This window comes from Sus scrofa, unplaced genomic scaffold (assembly GCF_000003025.6).
Source record: "Sus scrofa isolate TJ Tabasco breed Duroc unplaced genomic scaffold, Sscrofa11.1 Contig1734, whole genome shotgun sequence".
Taxonomy (NCBI): Eukaryota; Metazoa; Chordata; class Mammalia; order Artiodactyla; family Suidae; genus Sus; species Sus scrofa.
In genome coordinates, this window is record NW_018084938.1 from 278,573 (window position 1) to 301,288 (window position 22,716).

The 22,716-nt window shown below is 36.3% G+C and overlaps 2 pseudogenes; both read right to left on the minus strand.

The window, feature by feature from the left end:
- Nucleotides 1-6,410: 6,410 nt before the first annotated feature.
- Nucleotides 6,411-7,360, minus strand: LOC110258256 (annotated as a pseudogene).
- Nucleotides 7,361-14,942: 7,582 nt separating this feature from the next.
- LOC100519593 lies at nt 14,943-19,873 on the minus strand (annotated as a pseudogene).
- Between the last annotated feature and the right edge of the window lie 2,843 nt (nt 19,874-22,716).

Consider the following 22,716-nt stretch of genomic DNA (forward strand, 5'->3'; position numbering starts at 1 on the left):
TGATGAGATTTGTTTAGTATCTGTTTTTTTTGTTGTCCTGAACCTCTTGTCACAAAATATATCCCCCGAATGAAAGAGTCTCATGACAGTAAAACTAAACAAAATCTATAAAGACCATCATTGGCAGTGAAACTTTACACTATCTGAGCAACCCACTCACAGGAAAGTTGCTTTTCTTAATTGTTTATCTTAATCATAAAGAGTCGGAAAGAGGTTTTTTTTTAAAAATTAAATATTAAAATATTATTGCAATTTATTTCGTGACCATTATCCCATAAGTTGAATAATCTAAATATGAAGTTCTAAGTTTTTGATGAACTGTATTTAATCCACCTAAAATAATACCATTTTAGAAGAATGTTTTGATGAATTCAACATGTAAAATTTTCTAAACTCTTCTTTTTTTTTGTCATTTTAGGGCCACATCTGTGGTATATGGAGGTTCCCAGGCTAGGGGTCAGTCAGACTGGGGATCTAGCTGGCAGCCTACACCAGAGCCACAGCATCACCTAGATCCAAGCCTCATCTACAACCTACAACACAGCTCACAGCAACACCAGATCTTTAACCCATTGCGCAAGGCCAGGGATCGAACCTATGTCCTTGTGGATACTAGTAAGATTCATTTCTGCTGAGCCACAATGGGAACTCCCAAACTCTTCATTGTTTTAATCAGGGTTCTTTAAAAGGGAAGAATAGTAGATATATTTAATTGTTATATGCAAGCAATAGAGACTATTGAGTACAAAATGAGGATACATAATTACTCATTCTTACATTCATTCATGCATTTATTAAATACATATTTATTATAGGTTTACCCTGAGCTAGGTTCTTAGATATTGGGGGAAAAGAAAAAGATCTTTGTTTTGTCAACAATTTATATTTGATGGGCGACACACAAAAATACATATAGCAGTCATTTTCCAATAATTCTAAGTGCTAAAAATATATAATTGAAGGCACCATTTTCAATAGGGAGTTCAGACAAGTCTACTATGAGGTGCTTTTTGAGCATGGACCATTATGAAGTGAGGGAGAAAGTTATACAGATAAATGGTGGAAGAGTGTTGAGTTTGGGCAAAGGGAATGGAAAACAACTTCTTTTCTTTTCTTTTTTTTTTTTCTTTTTTTTTTTTTGTCTTTTTGCCTTTACGTGAGCCACTCCCGCAGCATATGGAGGTTCCCAGGCTAGGGGTCCAATCGGAGCTGTAGCTGCCAGCCTATGTCAGAGCCACAGCAACTCGGGATCCGAGCCGCATCTGCAACCTACACCACAGCTCACGGCAACCCCGGATCGTTAACCCACTGAGCAAGGGCAGGGACTGAACCCGCCACTTCATGGTTCCTAGTCGGATTCGTTAACCACTGCGCCACGACGGGAAATCCACAACTTATTTTCAAATAGCTTTAGAAAAATGCATCTCAATAATTCTGCATTTTACAGTGATATTCCAGGCATTCTAAATTTCATATATATATCAGAGTGACATTAGTTATAGCAGGAAATAAAAAAGAAAACTTTTCTGAGAATATCTACAGGTATTTTTTTAAATGTATTTATTTCACTGAATTGGCAGTTCTTAGAAAAATAACAAAATATGGGATGACACTTGTAAAATACTTTTCCAGTTCAATTTCATTAATAAATTATTATTAAATAATTGAAGCTCAACATAAATAATCTGGATACTGAAACACAAAAAAAATTAAAATTTTAAGTCTTTTGAAGATTTTCAAGGAAATAAAAAGTACTCAAGCCAAAGCTACAAGCCTCAAATCATAATTTTAAGAACAGCTTGCTATACTTTTTTCCTGTCCCAGATGTAATTTTTGGCCACATATTCCTGAATGCAGCATTAGAATAGGAGAGCATGTAGATCATTCTTTGTCCGTCCTGAAGAATCAGGACATTCCAAGGACAGTGAATCCCTCATTTCAATTCAATAAACTGGAGTGGTGTAAAACATAATCATATTGGTAGGACATTATGTTTCTCTATCAATCCACTTGCCAAAATAACTAAGTCATTAATGGTGGTTTAAAAAGGTGTAACCACAAATGAAGTAAGAATTTGATTAAATACCTATGCCAAAATCTCACCTAACAAAAATAATAACATAGTCTTAATGTAATTTCATACCAGATCTATGTTTAAACTTCTACAAGTGTCGTCGAGATATATTTTTACAGGAAGTTTGAATCACGATTCAAACAAATTTAGTTGTAACTAGATTTCCTTTATTATATGACCATTCCAGTGTTATGTGATATTATGTAACAGTTCCTTGTGTGTGTGTTTAGGTAATTATTTTTGAGAAATTGTATCAGTTGTAGAATGCTTCATAGCCTGTATTTGACTTATTGCTTTATTTGGTGTCATCTGATTTATTCCTAAACAAATTTTTTAAACTGTTACATCAAGAACTGGGAGTTTGTGGTTATTAGAAGAAAACTACTGCATTTGGAGCAGATAAGCAATGTGATCCTGCTGTATAGCACAGGGAACTATATCTAGCTAGTTGTGATGGAACATAATGGAGGAAAATGTGAGAAAAAGAATGTGTATATATATGTGTGTGTATAACTGGGTCACTTTGCTGTACAGCAGAAATTGACTGAACATTGTAAGTCAACTATAATAAAAAATGCAGGTAGGCGTTCCTGTTGTGGCTCAGCAGTGACAAACCTGACTAGTATCCATGAGGATGCAGGTTCAATCCCCAGCCTCACTCAGTGGGTTAAGGATCTGGCATTGCCATGAGCTGTGGTGTAGGTCACTGATGCAGCTCAGATCCCAAATTGCTGTGAGGTAGGACTGGGAACTTCCATATGCCACAGGTGCAGCCCTAAGAAAAATGCATGTAGATTAGTAGATTAAAAAAAAAAAAGCTGTATTAGTTCAGAGTCACACTTATAGTTTCTTCTAGGCAAGAATTCTTCATATGCGGTTCTGATTGCTGCCAGTTGCATTGCCCTGTGAGCTCTGTGTCAGCTGGTTGTCTGACTTTTAGTCATGCTTAGTCTTATCTGTGGATTCAAGTACTGTCAGCTTAATTACTTCATTTTAACATTTCCTACCAACTACTCAATTAATGATTTTAATACCCATTGAAGTCATGCCTTGATCTTCCCATCCTTTTTTTAATTATTTTTTAATTGTATTTCTTCTGAATTTCCCCTCATAACTGTTGGGTAACCCTGAAATACAGTTTGGGAAGGAAAGACAGAATAAACAATTACCTCATTTATTTACCAAGTCTCAGAATAATGACCTGATACCCCTACCAACTTTAATTTATCTTGATAGGCATAAGGAACAGAATTAATTTTATCTTTTCCCATATGTCTGTTAAATTATCCCCAAAACACTTATTAAAAAGTCTGCCCTGGAGTTCCCTTTGTGGCACAGTGGCTTAAAAATCCACCTGCAGTGGCTCAGGTCTCTGTGGAGGTGAGGGATTGACCCCTGACCTGATACAGAGGGTTAAAAATCCAGCATTGCTACAGCTGTGACTTAGGTCACAGCTGTGGCTCAGATTGAATCCCTAGCCCAAGAACTCCCTTATGCCACAGACATAGCCATAAAACAAAACAAAACAAAACAAAACAAAACAACAGAAAAGTCTGCCCTTTCCCCACACATTAAAAAAATAATTTATTTTTATTTTATTGTAACTAGACATGTTTTAGATTTAAACATATTTGCTGCCTTTATATTAACTTAATTTTAATTTTATGTTCATCAAAAGCCAGTGGGAGCCATTTCAAATTGCCTCCTGTGTCTCTTTGAATTGATCCATCTAGCTACTATTATAGTTCTTGTTTCTTGGAAATTAAGTTGCTTAAGACTCATTTTATTTTCTTCTTCATACTTCAAATCAGCCATTTCTCCAAAAAGCTCTGTTTTGGTTCAGATGGTAATGATTTCCTTTCAGAGGGAATTTTTAGAGTAGAGATGTTCTTTGCTATTGAATTGTCACTATTAGTGATATTTGTTTTAAGAGAAAAAAAAAAGTATTTCAAACTGAATTTCTAATTTAAATTGAAATGATTTTTTTTTCTTTTTACCTTCTCTTAGAGCTGTAACTCTCCTCTCATGCTAATAACTTTAATTTCACCTGCATGTTAATAATTTATGTCATTTCACTTATTTACTTTTCACTAAAATAAATGCTTTTCAATAAAGCATTACATAATGAGATGGTACACTCAAAATGCTGGGTTTAAAGTCCTTTATAGAAAATGTTTCACTCTTTTTGACCATGTTTCCAAATTTATAATCAGATTATTCTTTTTAATTATATATATATATTTGGTATACTTTTTGATATAAACCAATGTCTTAAACTATGTGAAATATTGAATGTCCTCCAAATTAAAGCTATAAGGTACATTGCTAATCAATTTATTTTTTATCTTTTTTTTTTGTCTTTTTTGTCCTTTTAGAGCCACACCCACGGCATATGAGGGAGATTCCCAAGCTAGGGGTCTAATCAGAGCTGTTGACACAGGCCTATGCCAGAGTCACAGCAAGGCCAGATCTGACCTTCATCTGCAACCTGCACCACAGCTCACTGCAACACTGAATCCTTAACCCACTGAGAGAGGCCAGGAATTGAACCAGCAACCTCATGGTTCCTAGTCTGATTCTTTTCCACTGTGCCACAACGGGAACTCTGCTAATCAATTTCTTTCATCTCCTCTTATGCTTATGGGTTTTTATTTTGCCTTTCTCTCTCCTTTCACATAATTTATCATAGTATAAAATCTTTTCTACATCTTGTGTTTATTCACTTATGTTCTAGAGGATACGCCATAGCAATATATAGAAATCTTCCTATTTTCATTTACACAACTGCATACCTACTGATCTGTAAATGCTTTGAAAAGGGATAAATGCACATGTATCATTGCTATTACTTCAAATTCCATGTAACATGCTACCTTCATGCCCCCAATGTATAAAAATGTCTATTTCCCCACAGCTGCATTAACAGGGCTTTGGACATTCTGATAGGCATAAAACAAGAGCTCAGAGAAGTTGTCATTTGTGTTTCAGTTATTATGAGAATTATACAATTATACAATTCTTCACGTTTAGGGTCTATTTGTATTTCTTTTGTATAGACTATGAAATTACATCTTATTGTAACTTTTTCTAGAGGATTGTCATTTCTTCCTCTGCTGTATATGACATAGTGGTAACTTTTTCTCACTTTGTTATTTGTAATTTTATTTCATTTTCTACTATTTTGCCAAGAAGTTTTATATATATTCATGTAATGTTAGTTTTAAAGTGACTTTTAGAACTCTCTTTTGATGTGTGAAATAAAGCAAGATCTAATTGTATTATTTTCTCATATGGCTAATGCTTTGTCCCAATATGACACTGTTTTAATAATGGGGTTTTAATATTTTAATTATATACAGATAGTCTTTGTAATATAATTTGCTTTAATTTTTAGGTGGTTTGTAAACAGATATTTGTACTTATTTAGTCATTCATATAAACATTGGAACAGAACTTTTAAAATATGACCTCAGTATTTCCTGATATAATGTATATTATATCCATACCAGCTTTAATGCATATGAAGGAGACTAGATAATGCCTGTAGAGATTTCCAAACCTAGTAATACTGAGACTGCAGCCTTTTGAGTAATAATATCCAATAATATCAAAGAGTATTGAAATGACAAAAATGATGGTCCGTTCTGAAGGACAAAACATATTTTTGTGACCTAGAAGTACAATGGTAAAAAAGCACTAGATTTAGAATCACCAGAAGTGCCTTCCTCTCTCATGTCAGTCATTTTCAGATCAGTTTCTTGAACCTCTGTGTCCTCACCTACACAATTGGTCTAAGTGTCCTTGCCCTCTGTACTTCTACACGTAAGCTGACTGAAGTATAAGACTGTCCATCAATGGAATCCATAGAACCCAAAGGATGAAAGTATCAGAAAATAAATAAAAGTGTCCCCTCACTTTTATCACACAGCATATCCATCTTATCTCTCAACAATTACACGATGCTTCAGTGAGATGCAATACAAGAAACTTTAAGGGCAAGTGAGTCATTGTCATAGGCAGCAACAAAAAAGAAAATCCTTTTCTATGATGAGTTAACATCATCCAATCACCAGTGCCCCACATTGAATCTTTGCTTTTGCTTTGTAATATTTTATTTGTTTGCTTTTAGAGAATTTGAAGAAATAGATGCTTTATGACCAAACTCATGTCAAATTAGTCCCAGAATTTACTTCCTTTGCATTACCAAGTGATTTGAACTAACCAAATTAACATATTAACATCACAGACATCTATAAAAACCTCATGCAAGTATATGCTATGGGTTATAGAAGGCTCTGCTCCTATTTTTCATGGAGATTTAAGACGCCCCTTGACATCAGTGAAATGAGACTTTTGTGTCTATTAATTTCTGGAAGGCATCCTTCACATCTTTATTCCTCAGGCTGTAGATCAGAGGGTTCAGCATGGGGTTGACCACTGTGTAAGTTACAGAGGCCACTTTGACAGTCTGTCGAGAGTTCTGGGAGTTGGGCACACAGTACAGGGAAAGGATGGTCCCGTGGAAGATGGTGATAGCGGTCAGGTGGGAGGCGCAGGTGGAGAAGGCCTTGCGGCGACCACTGACAGAATGGATGTTTAGGACCGTAACAAAAATGAAGACATAGGAAGTGAGGATTAAAAGCAGTGTACTCACCTCATTGAAGGTGGCAAAGCCAAAGAGTAGCAGGTGGGGAATGCATATGTTGGAGCTCGAGACAGCAATGAGAGCCGTGTATTCACAGAAAAAGTGGTTGATTATGTGATGCCCAGAAAAGTTCAATTGGAGAGCATAGCAAAGGAGTACCAAGGGGCTAAACATACCCCGGAGATATGACGCAGCCACCAGCAGGGCACAGAGCCTCTGTGACATGACCACTGTATAAAGCAGGGGATTGCAGATGGCCACAAAGCAGTCATAGGCCATCACTGCCAGCAAGAAGGACACTGTCTGTCACCACAGCAGTGCAGGACAGGAAGTACTGCAACATGCAGCTAGAGTAGAAGATGATTTTATCAGCCATGACCAAGTTCTTCAGGAGCTTTGGGAATAAAAATGGAAGAGTAACAAAAATCAGAAAAAGAAAGGTGACTAAGGACAAAGTACATGGGGGTGTGAAACTTGGGGTTAATTTTGATGATTACTATCATCCCAAGATTTCCTACCAGGGTGATAATGTACATGATCAGAAACACGAGGAAGAGGGGAATCTGAAGCTCTGGGTAATCTGTGAAACCCAAGAGGGCAAAGGTTGTCTCCACACTCAAGTTTCTTGAAGCCATTAGCATAATGTCTTTGAAAAGAAGGGGTGGGGGAAGAGAGTTGTTCCTGACAAAGAGAAGATATACAGAAATGAGTGGAAAACATGTCATGACATTCTACAGTGGACTAAGGAAAATGAGGAGAAAGAATTATCCATCTTAAACCCTAGTTTCTTCCAAACAGAGCATGCCTCATACACATAACGGCTAAGGATATACTAAACCAAGCTGAGTCTCTGAAATGTCCTTGCTCTCCCATTGCAATTGGTATTTCCATATGAAATACTTATCATATTATACTGTATAAATCCACCCATTAGCTAGTAACATAACATGCACATAACTGTTAGAAAACATTTGCACATAAATGCATAAACTAGTGAAGGAGTCTAAGAAAAAACATAACATGCTGGCTGCAAAGAACAACATGCATTGCTAGTATATTCTGCCTGCATACACAAATCAATATGTTTCTCTTCTAAGGATAAAGTAAATTAGAAGAGAAATCTAAGAACAGAACATAGCAATCCCATTTTAGCACCTTTTGTTCGGTGATGGCTAATTCTCTCAAGGAATATTTCAGCTGCTGAGGAGGACAAGGGCTCATTTTGAATTCTGAATGGAGTGTATACTTCATTAACATTTATAGACTATGAATTATCTTCCATTGTATATATATCTCTTAAGGCCCACAAGACATATCAGGTAAGAATTCCTTCAGAATTAACTAGTTCCCAGAGTTCCAATTGGGGCACACTGGGTTAAGAATCTGACCATAGCTGGTTCAGGTCCCTGAAGAGGTATGGGTTCAATTTCTGGCCCAGTGCAGTGGGTTAAAGGATATTGTTTTGCCACAGCTGCAGCATAGGTGGCAGGTATGGTTTGGATTCAATCCCTGACCTGGAAATTTCCATATGCTGCAAGTGCAGCCATTAAAAACTAATAATTGTCCTCATTCTTGTGAAAATTTATATATCAAATTATGGTGCATATAGAGCAATATGTATAAATATTTACATCCAGGAGGTTATCTTATTTGTGAAATAGCTTCCACTTGTCAGGAGGCCAACTCTGCATGATTGTTCACTTCTTTCTTTAATATTATTGGACTCAGGATTGGATAGCATTTACAGTGAATTAACATAAAAAGAAAAGTTAAAAAAGATCCTAGTTACCATATAAAGAAAGTAATCCTTTTACTGCTTCATAAACAGCCTGAAAACTTACCTGCTACAGAGAAGCAGGTCACCCCCCACCCCGTTTCTCTGTAAAGTGGGTATTTCTGGAGCACCTAGTTTCTTACATCGACCTTTGTAGCCCTTGGGGACTCAAACTCTGGAGGATCACTGGCAATTTATTCCCCACAAGCATCAAAACAGGTCATTAAAGCAAATGACAGGTCTCTTTTACCATTTTAATGACTGGAATTTCTTTAAAATTACACAGAGTAACAGTTGCTTCAAATTGACTACTAGGCTTTGTTTGCACATAACTGAAATGCCCTCTGGAATTAATAAAACTAACCTAAGGAAAGGCAACATTTTATATATATGTATAAATTGAGGTTCACAATTAGAAGCTGAGTCACAACATTTTCTTTGCATTTTGATTTGTCTATTTCTTGAATACATAGTATAATACCTATTCTGTTCTGGATCTATTTCTCATTTACCAAAAAATGACAAGATTCAGATATACTTTCCTGAAGTTTGGATGAAAAAATATTTTTTTACACTCACTGTACCCATTGATGTGATTATTTTCCTAGAAAGTCTTTGGTTGAGATATGTTTTGTGTGTGAGTTATCATAAAGAGAACACAAATCAATTCACAGTCAGCTACTCTGTGTGTAATGGGATTCCATAAGTAGGTGATTTCTGTCCAAATGAAATCAGAGAAAAATACTACAATGGGTTCCTCTCCCTCCTCATGGTTGAACTCATCATTGCTCTTTCATTTAGTTTGTATAAAATATCTAGTAAGCTAAACAAATGTCTCTTTCTATATAGCTCACAAAACTACCTTGTCAATTCTATAAAACTGTCTTCCTTTTCTTTTTTTTTTTCTTTTTTTTTTGGGAGGGGATAAATAAGTTTTTGAAACATGCCCCAGGCTGTTTTGAATAGTATTCAAATAGGACTTATTTTATATTTCAAGAAAAGTTTTGATCAACACTGTGGAGAGAAATATTTAGGCTTACCTGGGCCAGTGTTCTGAAACAGCATAATTACTTTCTTTGAGTATCACTGTAACCTCGTTTCCATCATAGGAATAAGGAAACACTCCAGAGACATCCTCACAATAACCATTTTCCTTTTTCTCCATGATTTTCCTAGACAGAGGTCAGTCTGATTCTTAATGTCCTGGACTGAATAGGAACATACTCCTCACTTTAAGTAAGTTTTCTGATTTTCTTGTGATGTTCTTGTCCCAACTCTTTGGCTAAGAGATTAGTCAATGTGGTCATATTTATTTAGTCTCTGATCATGCATCTTTCAGTTTTCATTATTTAGAAAGATTACTGTATTTGTTTCCTGTCACTACAATAATAAATTTACCAAAAATGCTGTGGTTTAAAATACCACATTAATTATCATCTTGAGTTCTTGCAGGCAAGTTGTCCAAAAAGAGTCTCATGGGCCTTAAGGAGTCTGCAAAGCTGGTTCCTTCTGGATGTTCCAGAGGACATCCATTCCTTGCTTCTTCTGCTGGCTGCTGACATTCCTTGGCTTATGGCTGCAGTATCCAATCTTTGCTTCCATGGTTACATCTCTACCTCTTCCCTAACAAATTCCCCTTTCCTCCCTTTTATAGAGACACTCATATTTAGGATCAGGTCAGATAATGAAGGACAATATTTCTATCTCAAAATCTGTAATCATATCTGTAAAGTCCCTTTTGGTTAAAAGGTAACATTCACAGATTCCAGAGTTTAAAGCCTGGGTATCTTTGGGGTCCTTCTTCAATCTATCACAGTAATCCTCTACTTTTGCTCAGTGAAGACATTTTATGTATGTGTGTATGTATGTATGCATTTATATGTTTGTATATTCAGTATTTATTTATTTATCTTCTTTCATTAAGCTCCATGAAGTGCTAGGCAATGCTCCTAATTAAGAGGAAATACTTCCCCTCTCTCAGGACCTGGTGTTACAATCATTTAGTATTTCTATTCTTATTTATTTGATCTTTATGTTTTCTATATGTATCATCTGCCCCACTGAATAAAGAGAATAGATTAGCTCTTAACTCTTTTTCCAGCTTTATATAATTCTTTATCCATTCGTTCTTTAACGGATATTTAAGTGGTTTCCATGTCTTGGCTATCGTGAATAATTCTGCACCAGGTATGGAGGAGCAGATATCTCTTCAGGATATAGTGACTTAGGCATTCCCACTGTGACTCAGTGGTAACGAACCTGACTAGGATCCATGAGGACACAGGTTCAATCCCTGGACTCGCTCAGTGGGTTAAGGATCTGGAGTTGCTGTGACCTGTGGTATAGGTCACAGATATGGCTCGGATCCTGCATTGGTGTGGCTGTGGGGTAGGCCAGAAGCTGCAGCTGTGCTTGAACACCTAGTGGGAACTTGCACATGCCACAGGTGTGCCCATCAAAAAAAAAAAAAAAAGATATAGTTATTTTTAAAAAAATGTGTTCCTGCTGTGGTGCAGTGGGTTAAAGATCTGACATTTCTGTAGTTTCAGTATAGGTCACAGATGTGTCTTGGGCTCAATCCCTGGCCCAGGAACTTCCATATGCTGCAAGCACAGTGGAAAAAAAAATAAAAAGTTGTAATTTCATTTCCTTTGGATAGATACTCAGAAATGAGATTGTTGGATCATATGGTAGTTCTATTTTCATTTTAATTTACCTTTTTTTAAGGAATTTCCATACTATTTTCCACAGTGGTTATACAAATTTACATTCTTATCCATAGTGCACCAGGATTCTGTCTTTTCCTTACTAGAAACTAAGCCATTTTAGCATTTCTTCTATCTTTTTTGTGTTTTGGATAATAAGCATTCTAACAGGTATGAGGTGATAACTCTCATTTTGGGTTTGATTTCCAGTTCCCTAATAGTGATGTTGAGTATGTTTTCGTGTATATATTGGTCATTTGTATGTTTTTTGGAAATAATACGTTACCTCTTTTAGGAAAATGAAGAACATTATAATTATGTTGTAAATCAAGGTGACTCCCTTCTTTTAGCTGAGACTTCGTAATTTTTTTCAATGAGATAATTTCAGAATACCGAATAAGCTCAGTTAAAGAGCTTTTTTATACTTTAATTTTCTAGAGTTTCTTTTATTCTCTACCAATATACCTTTAAATATGAACCATTTACGATTTGAAACTTGCTAACCTTCTACATGTGAAATTTCTTGCCTTATAAAAGCATAAACAGTTTTGGGTTTACACCAGAGAAATCGGTCATAATGGGTGTAAACAAGCAAACTACATATGAAGACAGGTTGTTTTACTGACTCCAAGCTCCCTGAGTATTGAAAGGTAATTGCTTCTTAGAAAAAGATATTTTGCTCCAGTTTAATGATCTCCCTTGGGGCAGAATGAAAGAACACTGAAACATTTTGTTGTGATTTTTTTTCCCTATAAAGTACTTGAGAGGTTGACTTGAAACAAATTAACATGTACTTGTTTTTTAGAAACTACATTACAGATCAAAGACCCTTTCATAACCTCCAGATATTTCATACCCCTCTCCCTCCTCAGTGCTAACTTCATCTTTAATTTGGTGATTTTAATTTTCATGATACAATTTATTTTGTTCCTAAGTGAATATTCATAACTAATATACATATGTGTGTGTGTGTGTGTGTGTGTGTGTGTGTGTGTGTGTAGTATTCATTGCACTTTTTTTTGGCCTTTCCCTCAGTATGCAGAATTGAACCTGTGCCACAGTGATGGCAATGCCAAATCCTTAACCACTAGGCAACCAGGGAACACTTTCATTGTAATTCTCAACTATTTAAATGATTTTGAATAATATTTATACTAACTGGTATATTTTTTCTAATATAATTTTAACTTGTATAGTTCAATGTAACTATTTTTAATATTTATTTTGCTATTTGCTTTTTTTAAATTATAAGCTATATACAATGGAATCTTTTTTTTTTTTTGGCTATACCTGAGGCATATGGAAGTTACTAGGCCAGGGATCAAACCCATACTACAGCAGTGACCCAAGCTGCTTTAGGGACAATGTTGGATCCTTAACCTACTGCACCACAATGGAACTCCTTTAAGAGCTTTTGTAGACCTCTTTTTGTGCATATGTGTTTGAGTTTCTCCAGAGCAGTGATTTGCCCCCTTTTTCTCATAACATGATATACACAGAAAATAATATTTAGAGGATACACAAGGAAAAACTGAAGATGATTTGTTTTATTTTCCCAGTACTATCACTTTCTTTAATGACTTTCCCAATTAATTTGTCATGGATATTGCAATATTGATATTTAGCACATATTTATTATAGATATTGAATTTTTTTGTATTTTTGCCTTTTCTAAGGCCACTTCCTGTGGCATATGGAGGTTCCCAGGCTAGGGGTTGAATCGGAGCTGTAGTCACCGGCCTACACCAGAGACACAGCAATGCAGGATCCGAGCCACGTCTGCAACCTACACCACAGCTCACGGCAACACCAGATCCTTAACCCACTGAGCAAGGCCAGGGATTGAACCCGCAACCTTATGGTTCCTAGTCGGATTCGTTAACCACTGCGCCACGATGGGAACTCCTAGAGGTTGATCTTTAGTCTTTTAAATATGTTCCAAATTTTTTCTCTCCTTCTGAGTCTTCTCTTTTTTAATATCCCCACGTTCTTCAATGACATATGCTTTAATTTTAATGTGGTAACATTTATTTCACTTTTTGAGTGTTTGCCTACTCCGAAACTGCAAATAAATTTTCTTTATTGTCTTAAGAGAGGCCTTTTTTGTTCATTTGTTTTGTTTTTAAGGCTGCACCTGATGTGTGTGGAAGTTCCTGGGCCATGGATTGAATTCAAGCCTCAAATGCAACCATACCTACACCACAGCTACAGCCGCACTGGATCCTTAACTTACTGTGCTGGTCCAGGGATTAAACCCACACCACCACAGAAACAATGGTGAATCCCTAACCCAATGCACCACAGTGGAAACTCCTATAAGAATTCTTTTTTTCTCTCTCTTTTTATGCACCCACAGCATATGAAAGTTCCTGGGCAAAAGGCTGAACTGGAGCTACAGCTGCAAATCACACCACAGCCATGTCAACACCAGATCTGAGCCACATCTGTAATCTATGCCATAGCTTGTGGCAATGCCAAATTCTTAACCCACTGATTGCGGCCAGGGATCAAACCAGCATCCTTATAGAGGTAATGTTGAGTGCTTAACCTCCTGAGCCACAAAGGGAACTCCAAGATTTCTTAATAGAAATTATTTTTTACAGAGGGCTTTGCATAGATATTTTGCAGACTACTTACATATTTCAGACACTTTTTCTTGTGAATTGTGCATAATTATTTATGAATCTTAAATATTTTTGACGTTCTATACTTCAAGAATTCTGGTGGTGATACATTATTATTTCAGTCTTTACAACAAGCAAAATTATTGCTTGGCCAGTGCCCCAAAGAAATTTAGCCAGAAATATATGGAATGATCCAGAAGTGTTCTGGTACTTAATCAAAGCTATACACAACTTTCTCCCATTATGGCGAACCAGGGTCCATCTAATCTATGGATATTATTTATCAATTATACCTACAGCCTTAAAGGTTTGAATTCTTGAGTCTAAATAATTCAATGAGCCAATATTGCCTGAAATATTAACTATATTGCTGAATAAACTCTTCAATTTTTCTGAAATCTGTGCTAAAATCTGAAAAGGAAGGATATTTAAATTAAGCATGACCAGTTTTTTAAAACTATTCTCAGCCTAATTATAAGAGACACCATTGATGGTGGAAGCATCATTTTTATGGTTCTAACAACTGCAAGATTGGTAAGTGGCTATAGGATATCCAACTACAGCTAAGCACTTAAAATTAGACTAGAAATATCTTCCACAGTTCAATGATCAGCAGAAGCATTCACATAAATAATCACAGTTAATTTGAGTGTATTATTTGCATTTGTTTAGCTTTTTGAATCTCAAGTGACAACTGTATTCATTGCGGAGACAATACCTAAAGTCTTACCTAAGTGAACAAAACATAATACTGAATATTATCAGTTTCATCTGAAATGTATATTTCCTTTCTTCTTTTATTCATCCAGATAGTAGCCACTGAAGGTCAAATGTGTTTTCTAGGTACTTTCTAAGCAGTAGAGATATAAAGTACAATAATAATAATATAAGAAATTTCCACTCTTAGAGTTTATATTCTACTGAGAGAAACAAACAAGAGACAAAACATTGCATGCCCTAACCGTATCATCAATTATTATGAAAAAAAGTTAAGTCGGATCAAATGGACAAGGTTTGACTCTCTCATTATAGTTTTTAGGGAAGAATTTATGGGAAGGTAACATTTGAATAGGCCCATAAATAATTTCACAGGAAATATTTATCAATATTAGATTGAGCACTAAAATATTTTGGAGCCTATTAACTTACTCACAGGATCGTTCACACTTTAGTATCTCAAGGTATATATCAGTGAGATTAGCGTAGGGATTAGCACAGTGTAAAAACACAGACCCTCCTGGAACAATTCCCAATGAGCATTTGGAGTTTAGCATACTATGAAGAGAAAGGATGATGGTGGTGGACGACACAGGTAGGGAGGACTCTGTGTTGCTCCCAGGTAGAAAGTGCCTTTAGGAAAATGATCGAAAGGAAAGCTAGGAAATGACGACTGTGAACTTTCTTAAGTCATTGAAATTGGCTAAAATAAACACATTATCTTGATAAAATGAACAGGATACAAAAGGGCAACAAAATATTCATGCAAAACATATTAACTATGATGAGCTCAGAGCAGGCAATACAATCAAGAGGATGAGTGTAGGGAAGAGTCTATACCCAACTGTGGTATCCAGCCAGGAGGATGGAACACAACTGTATAGGACAACTGTGAGCTTTCGGGGGCTTACAAGTGTTCAGGAAGCATTTAAGACCAGTGCTGCTAAAACTTAGACTTTTTTTGTAAGAATTGTGTGTGGTTTAGGAGGAAAGAGAGAAGCAGAATTCATCATCTTTTGTACACTATATACATATACTTAACATGCTTCTGATTTCTATCCCTTTTCTTCTCTCACAGTTTGTTCTCAACATTAGACATGTTGCTTTTAAAATTTAGGCTACATCATATCACTCTTCTAAAATCCTACGTATTTCCCCATTTCCCTTAAAGTAAAAGCTATTACTCTTAAAATATACAACAAAGCCCTGCTTGAGTATGTTTCTTGCCTTTCTAACTTCTACAAAGATTTAAAAACTTTAAAGAAAATTTAAAAAGGGAGTGTACTAAGACCCAAGGTTATGAAGGCTTTATTTCTCTAATTTAAATATTTCACATTAAGGAAACATGCTGGTTATAAAGTTTGTGAAATTATCAAAATTTCATGATTAAAATTATTTTATTTCAGTCATAACTTAAATCAGTTTAATAACTAGTCAAACTGTTGCCTATGGAAGAAAGGGGAAAGGGGGAGTTGACATTAAGAGGCATCTGATGACTCCATACACAATCCGACATGCATCTAAACCAGCTGAATTTTACCTGAAATAAAAATGTCTGTTTAGATTCCTACTTTTCAGAGTCTGGTCCAATGTCATGTAATACCAGATCACTTACTTGGAAGTCTATTAGAAATGCAGACTCTTTGGGTCCATCATGGACCACAGCACCAATATCTGAGTTTTCATGCACACCTCAATGGTGTGCAAGAGGAATAAGGCTTTAAAACCAATGATTATCTTGGTTTGATGGAAATTTTGGTAATTTGGCCAAATAAAAATAAATGAATAGATTCAGGCACTTTTTTCTGCCTTTTTCTATGTTGTCTTTTATCACCTTCTTCCTCTTTTATTCACAAATCCAAGTCCAGAGAGAAGTCATGTTTTCTCCATATGCAAGCCAATGTGCCACAAAGTATGGAATAATGTGATTCTTTCTGAAGGGAAATGGATGACAATGATTACTTTGTCATAAGTGTTTTGGAAAAGGGAGTGTCTATACATTTTGCATCCCAATACCACACATACACACACACACACACACACACACACACAACACACACACAGACACACACAGAAATATGTAGTCCCAGGGAGTTCCTGCTGTGGCTCAGCAGATTAAGAACCTGACATAGTGTTTGTGAGGATTCAGGTTTGATCCCTGGCCTTGCTCAGTGGGTTAAGGATCTGGCATTGCTGTGATCTGTGGTATAGGTCACAGATTTGTCTCAGATCTGGCATTGTTGTGGCTGTGGCATAAGCTGGCAGCGGCCGCTCTGATTTGACCCCTGGCCTGGGAACTTCCATAGGCCACAGGTGCAGCTGTTAGAAAAAAAAATTAAAAAAAAGAGAGAGAGAGAGAGGGAGTGAGGAGTTCTCATCATGGCTCAGTGGTTAACAAACTCAACTAGTATCCATGAGGATGCAGGTTTGATCCTTGGCCTCACTCAGTGGGTCAAGAATCCAGGATTGTCATGAGCTCTGCTCTAGGTTGAAGACATGGCTTGGATCCCATGTTGTCATGGCTGTGGTGTAGACCGGCAGCTATATCTCTGATTAGACCTCTAGCTTGGGAACCTCTATATTCTGTAGGTGTGACCTTAAAAAGACAAAAGACAAAAAAAGAAGAAAGATAGATACAATCCTTCCTGATGGAATTAAAACTGAAAATTTTCATTTCATTGTCCAGAATGAAGACCAGCCTTTGAGTGGCATTATCTGTAAAATGGACAATAGGGTACTTTAGTAACTGGTCAGAATATTATGGTAGTCACATGGGAAACCTGCTTTATAGCTAAGAAAAAATAAAAGTAAGATATCTGTTTATGTTTTATAGTTGTCTACCTACTCACAAGGTAGGGTGACATACCTTTATAGTATAAGGTGAAGTTAAGTGTTTTATTTGAGACCAACACATGTGCTCTGGAGATGTGGCTATTATTTAATCACAAAGGTGATGTGGAACCACAATATCACACATCTATACAGTACATATCATAAGGAAACTTCTGTGATACAGACTATGGTCAGCGAGAAATAAACACAGATGACATTTTGAATTATTTTCTAACTCAGTCACTTAGTGGGTTAAGACCAACAAATGAATAATCAATTTAGAGGACAGTTCAATTAAAATAAGTGTAACCCTGCCATATTTGTCTGGCACATGAATCTATGCCATGCAAGTAAAACATGTTGTTAACTAATGATTAACCTTTGAAAGCAAAACAATAATTAGAGAAATTTTTTGAATGTATTATGATATCGTATTAGTAAATAAAATTTACAGTATCAAGTTTGACACATCAGGCTGTGAAATATGTGGGATTAGTAACAGTTAATTGTGCATTTTTGTTCCAGTCCCCCTGTTAATCTTTCCAGATATAAAATCCACACTTTTCCTTGAAAGTCAGGGTCATTTTGTTTAACGTCATTTCCTGTATTACAGTAAAATCACAGGAGGCCTCAGGAAGAAAGGAGTAAAGAACTTGGCCTCATTTTAGTGATGGTCCATCCAGGCTCTCATTGCTAATTGGCCCATATTCACACTCTGAGTCAGCTACAACTTTTCAGAATTGCTCTCTAATCCTGAGATTCAGATTACTTGCATGGAATGGAATAATATTTTTCAAAAAAAAATGATTTACTGCATCAGTGTATGAGTCAAGATTTTATGGTCTGTTATTTATTGTGTTGCTCGTGTTGCTGGAAGAAATGACTACAGACTTGGTGGTTTAAACAATGGAAATGTATTACCTCACAGTTCCCAAGACTGGGAAGCCTGAACTCTAGCAGCAGGTAGGGCTCTCCCTTCCTTGCATTCTCAGATTCCAGTGGCCCCTGAAGCCCCCTGATGGGTATTGGAAAAGGGGAAATCTCTGCCTACATCTTCATACCCCTTCATCCCTGTGTACCTCTGCATGTCCTTTTCTGTCTAAGGACACATGCATTGGATTTAGGGTTCACTTTCATCTTATCTTGATTCTTACCTTAATTACATCTGCCAAGATACTGTTTCTAAATAAAGTCATATTCTGAGCTTCTGGGTGGATGTGGACATTTTGGGGGGACACCAATACACCCATAACATTTATGTTATTTCACATTTGGTTTACAGCTCTTTTACTATACATTGAACTGAATAGAAACCAAATGATCAAAAAGTGGTTTATGACTATATGATTAAAAACCTCATAAGCTGACTATGTAATTGGAATCACCGTCTCTACGAGAAGCATTGAACAGTGCTCTATGTAATGATCACATTTCTTTTGGAAATACAAAACTTCAACAACATTGTATTAAGCGATTGATTAACTTCCTGGCACTCTCTTTCACTTCTGGCACTCTCTTTCACATCTTTGTTTCTGAGGCTGTAGATCAGAGGATTCAGCATGGGAATCAGCACTGCCTAAAATGCAGAACCCACTTTGACTATGAGCCATGAGTTTTCAGATTTGGGTACACAATAAAGGAATAGGACCATCCCATGGAAAAGGGTGATGGTGGTGAGATGGGAGGCACAAGTAGAGAAGGCTTTCTGGTGCCCACCAGCAGAAAGCATTTTTAGGATAGTGACAAAATGTGTATATAAGTAGTGAGGATAATTACAAGGCTGATCTCCTCATTAAATACGGCGATGACAAAACAAAGCACTTGGCTAATGGAGGGGTCAGTGCAGGAGACAGACACAATGACAGAGTGCTCACAGACAAAATTATTTATGATGTTAGACCCACAGAAGGACAATGCCAGGAGGAAAAAGGTGAACATCAAGGGAGCGACTATACCCCATGGGTAGGGTCTGGCCACTAATGATGCACAGAGCTTTGGAGACATGACCACTGTGTGGATAAGAGGCTTAAGAACTGCCACAAATTGGTCATAGGCCATCACTGCTAACATAAATGTTTCTGCCACTGCAAATGAGCACAATATGAAGAACTGCATGATGCATCTGATGAAGGAGATAGTTCTGACTTCTACAACAAAGTTCTTCAAGAGTTTGGGAGTAACTGTGGGGGAATAACAGCAGTCAACAAGGGACAGGTGGCTGAGAAAATAGTACATGGGAGTTTGCAGATTGGGACTGACCCTGATTATGGTGATCCTGCCAAGATTCCCTGTCATGGTGACTGTGTAGATGGCGAGGAACACCAGGAACAAGGGAACCTGGAGGTCAGGATATTCTGAGAAGCCCAAGAGGGTGCATGTGGCCCCAGCACTCTGATCTCCTTCAGCTAAATCCGTGATTGCTGTTGGAGGAAATCTGAAATAGTGACAACAAAAATGATACCAGTGATGATGACGATAGTGTATGTAGATCACATTCACCATGTGGCAGATATTGTGCCATGATATTAAGATACATTATTATATTATTATTATTATTATTATTATTATTAGTTGTGTCTTCAGCATGTAGATGTTCCTACATGGGATCAAACCCGTGACACAGCAGTGACAGCGATGGATCCTTAACCCACTGAGTCACCAGGGAACTCAAGGACACATTAATTTTGATTGCTAAATAATGCAATAACCTTCAAAGTGGGAAACAAGCATACATGAGTTAAGATACTTGTTTAATATTACACGGCTTGATAATAATGAGTTAAGGTTTGAAGCTGACCATGAGTGATAGAAAAAGAATTAGGTTCAAAGTTAGAAACTTCTACAGTGTTGTAGAAAATGTGTTTTCACAGTTTCATCATTCTGAAAGACTGTGCTTTTTAATACTACTATAAGAATGAATGTAACTTTAGCAATAAAATTTGTTTTAAAAAAAAGAATCAGGAGAAATAATGTATTAAAGATATTAATACTTCTAGAGTTATGATGTTCAAACTGGAGCTCATTAGGAAAATCAGAATTTATAAGTCATGGCAAGAATTTTAAAGTTTTGAAAAAATATATGTATTTTGAAGGAAATCGTGTCCTGTGTATCTTAAAGCTTTCCATTGACTCCAGTTGGATACTAATATTATTGCCTTAGTGTTCTAAGCAATCTGATAAAATAATGAAGTCATATTTACAACTTGTAATAACTTCACTATTTGTTTCTCACTATTCTCACTTAGTGTTACTGATGCTTTCAACATCATCTTCCAAATTCTTTGACCATTATCTTTCAGCTTACTCTTCATATTTTTAATCTGATAAAATTACTAGGAACAATATAGCATTAAATACTTACAGAATACCTGAACTAGAGAGTAACTTAAAATACATTTTGCTCAACCCTTCCACACACTGTAAGTTTTCTCTCAAGAACTAGAAAATGTGGTAATAGACACCAGTGGTTACATTATCACCTTCAAAATTTCTGGTGACAGGAACATTAAATTAAAACTACATGTGATAATATTGTTTTAGGTCATGCAATTTTTTTGTACACATTCTTTTGAGAAAACAAAAGCATTTTGTATTTGAAAGCAGTTCGTACACTTCCCATTTTGACTCCAGGAATATTTTCTTCATTCTTGGTATACCTGTAGAATATCAGAAAATTGGAATTGTATTATACATAGTGTTCACTGTCACTGTATACATATTATCCTTATCTTCTTTTGAAATGTTAATATTATTCCTATCATCTTTTGAGATGTTGAGGGGGAATTCTCCAACATAATAATAGTCTTTTCAAAAATTTCACTGGGACAACCATGTTAGGCACATGGTGGATATTCTCAGTGCAAAAATCAGGACGACACCCCAGGAAAAGGGGGGTGAGATCAAAGCTTAGCAATGAGACCCTTCAGGAAGATGGACTTGAGAGATATTTGGAGCTAAGACTGACAAAGAGTGTCCCCTGCCTTACAGGTTGCAGGAACCCAGCAGTCACCATATGAGAAAAAGATAACACAAGATAGGTTACCCAACCTGAAAACAACTCACCTGCAGATTGTGTTTCTATTAACAGACTCCACAGAAGTTCCCACTCAGAATTCACACATCATGTAAAACATTAAGAAGTTGATCCATAGTGCACAAGTCCACAGTGAATTTAAATTAATGTGACTGGAATATATTTCTTTCTTAATATCCAGAAAAACTCAGAGAAAGAGTTTTGTACAGAAAAAAAGAGAGATTTGGAAGCTGGATCTGATTCCTAGCATAACAGAGGGCTTATGTTTTTCTCTATGACCCAGAGAATATTTACTGAACTCTTTCTTTTTATATCACGATCTCAGAAATTAGATTGAATGCCCTCCTAAGTGGCAATTTATAAGAACGTTCTTTCTTCTAAATCACTGGAGGTAGTACCTCACCTAGCCTACTTCAAGAACTTCTTTAAAACATGAATTATAGAGAAATATAGAAACAGTTAGAAACATGGTCACTACAGTAAAACCCAAAGTGAAAGATAAATCAGCTCAAATGCAACCATTAAGAGATAGCTGCTATTGAATTTACAGTATGATTTTTCTGTCCATTTTTCTATGTAGATGGTATACGTACTTTGAGACAAATAACAACATGACTTGGATTCTGCCTTTTTTGCTTAATGTAAATAATTATTATTGTCTTTGGAAATAGTGATGTACTTTATTGACATCAAATTGTGTCTTCCAAATATAGGCAATCCACACTTCCAAGTATATATTAATACAATTATAAAGTATAATCTCCTAAGATTGACAAATGCATTTTGGAAACATGTTTAATTCTCTAGAACCACTGGGTGTAAACCAATCCATTGTTTCCACTACACCAAAGTAACACCCAATTAGATCTACTTCTGCTTTCCCCTGGCCACTGATAAATGACCAACCCTTGCCAGGCTTTACCAGGTAGCCATAACACAACAGAGGCTGTTTATCACCAGGCAGAGAATTATTTATTGTATGTAACATGGTCTTGAACCAGAATCCTACAAGTCTGCATAGTTATTCTTTCACCAGGAGAGCCTTCATTTTTGCAATGCACTGACACTGACACTTCTGCACCTTGGACCAGCTCTCCAGGAGCCAATTCCTGCACCCACATCACTCAAAGCTTGCAGCTTTCTCTTATAATAACTTTCTATGCTGCATAACAAATTGCCACGAACACAGTGGCTTAAATTATTAGACATAGTTAAATCATAGTTTCCGTAGCATAATAGTCTGGGAAATTTTTAGTTTCATGGGAAGAAATTGTTGAGTTGTATGAGAAGTGTTTGCATAACTTCGCAAGAT